Consider the following 2,500-nt stretch of genomic DNA (forward strand, 5'->3'; position numbering starts at 1 on the left):
GTATATATATATATATATATATATATATATATATATATATATATATATATAGAGAGAGAGAGAGAGAGAGAGAGAGAGAGAGAGAGAGAGAGAGAGAGAGAGAGAGAGAGACAAAGAGAGGGGGAGGATGGAAATAAAAAAAAAGAGAGAAAGAAAGATAGAGAGAGCAAGAGAGAGAGAGAGGTCCCCACTTGACTAGCAGACCCCCCCACCCCCGCCCGCCGCCCCCGAGGAGCTTATCCCATCCCTGAGGAGCTCTCCGTCGTCTCCTCCCCGGCGGCTCCTCGGCCTCGGCCTCAGCGTCCGTCGAGGCGGAGAAACGTGACCCGGAAACCCCGGATCGAGACCACACACGGCGCAGAAAGGGACGGCGACCCGCGATGACCTCCCGAGGGCGGCGGGGGAGACGTGCCGCCGAAAGGGAGGGAGGGGGCGGGGGCAAGGGGAGAGGGGGAGGGAGAAAGAGGAGGGGAGGGATTGGGATGAGGGAAATGGGAGGGGGGGAGCAAGGGGAGAGGGGGACGGCGAAAGAGGAGGGGAGGGACTGGGATGAGGGAAATGGGAGGGGGGAGCAAGGGGAGAGGGGGAGGGAGAAACAGGAGGGGAGGGACTGGGATGAGGAAAATGGGAGAGGAGGAGGGAGAATGAGATGAAAGAGGGAAAGAGAGAGAAAGGCGGAAAGAGGAAGAAGAGGAGTGGGGAAGATCGAAAGGGAAAAGAGGAAATAACGGAAGGTAAGATGTAAGGAAGGTGAGCAAGGTGTGAATAAGAGAGAGAGAGAGAGAGAGAGAGAGGAGAGAAGAGAGAGAGAGAGAGAGAGAAGAGAAGAGAAGAGAAAGAGAGAGATAGAGAAGAGAGAGAGAAAGAAAGAGGGAGAGAGAGAAAGAGAGAGAGAGAGAGAGAGAAGTTGGGCAGTGACAGGAAACTGAGAAAGAGAAAGGTGCAAAAAGGAGAGAGTTAAGGGTGAGAGAAAGGGTCTCAACTTGTGGGGAAGGAATATGAGAGAAAGAGAGAGAAAGAGAAAGATATAGAGAGGCATAGCAAGGCAATAGGAAGGTGGTAAGGAACAGGCAAGGAAGAAATGAGAAATGGATGATTGATGCAGAAGAGTAAAACAAATGAAATAAGAAAAGAGAAAAACGAGGATGAAAGGAAGGGGAAAAGATATGATAAAGAGAGAAAGAAGACACAGAAAGTGAGAAAGAAAACACATAAAGAGAGAGAGAAAAGACAGAAAGATAAAAAAGACAAACAATGAGAATAAAAGAGAGAGTGAAGACAGGGCTACAAGAAAGGACGAAACACGCAGAGAGGAGAGAAGGAACGAAAGACGGCGAACGACAAGTAAAAAGAAGAAGCAAAGAGATACGGAAAGCGACAAACTACGAAGAGAAGATTAGGAAGAAGAGATAAAGAGGAAGAGAAAGAAGGAAAGAACCAAAACGCGAAGAGGGTATGGGAAGAGGAGAGGGAAGAGTAAGCAGAGAAACCCGGGGAGGCGTCCGGGGAAGAGAAGAAATAAAGAGGAAGAGAAAGAAGGAAAGAACCAAATCGCGAAGAGGGTATGAGAAGAGGAGAAGGAAGAGTAAGCAGAGAAACCGGGGGGGGAGGGGGCGTCGGGGGAAGAGGCTCCTCCGAAAGGCGATCAAGAGTACCAGCTGCTTATTGGCAGGTACTCGGATTTACATATCAGGGCAGCCTGGTCTGGTCTCCCGATCAAATTGCATTATCCTGCATATTTATTCTCTTCAAATAAGAGAGTGCCGGGGATTGGATGAGCTTTATGATTATTGATGCATGTGAATCGACATGCGATTTCATGGAATTCCGAAGCTAAATGAAATATAAAAGTTAGATCATTGGATTAGGACACGCATCCAGGTAGGTGTGTTGCGAAGAGAAGAGCCGACAAACCATAATAAAAAAGTCTGCTTTGTTAATAAATAGATTTATGATGGTTGATAAAACCGCAGTGATGCTGAAGAAGAGTATTCAATTTTCTCTGATCAAGGTAATTTCTTTTCCATTTTTGAAGGTCCAGATAATAAAATTTCATGATATGAGACCGATACCCTAACCCCCCTCCCCCCTCCCCTCCACCCACGCCCCCTTCCCCGCCCCTCCCCAAAGGAATAAAAGCTCTCTCAATAGATCCATAAGAAAATGCATACGCTAAGTGTGAAATTTCTGCTCAATAAGGATATAACAAAGACTCGCATTCCGCACACACAGCACATCGACCGCAAGACTGTCCTTGCTACGTGAAAACCTCCACCCAGCGGACACCACTCCGCTTAACAGAGCAGAGGTTAGGAAGCAGAAGAATACCTTGTCCAGGGGTCGTCCACGCCAGCAGGTCCTACGATAGCAGTCTCGCCTCCTGCTGAATGTGTGAGGGTGAGATTCCTCGACTCAAGGTGCTCTTATCTCGCCTGTCTCTGCTCTTATCATGGAGAACTGTGTTCTTTCCCTTCCTTTGGCTTCGATTTCACTTTTATCA

This window comes from Penaeus japonicus, unplaced genomic scaffold (assembly GCF_977035675.1).
Source record: "Penaeus japonicus unplaced genomic scaffold, GWHDUDI00000001_assembly GWHDUDI00000008, whole genome shotgun sequence".
NCBI classification, from domain to species: Eukaryota; Metazoa; Arthropoda; class Malacostraca; order Decapoda; family Penaeidae; genus Penaeus; species Penaeus japonicus.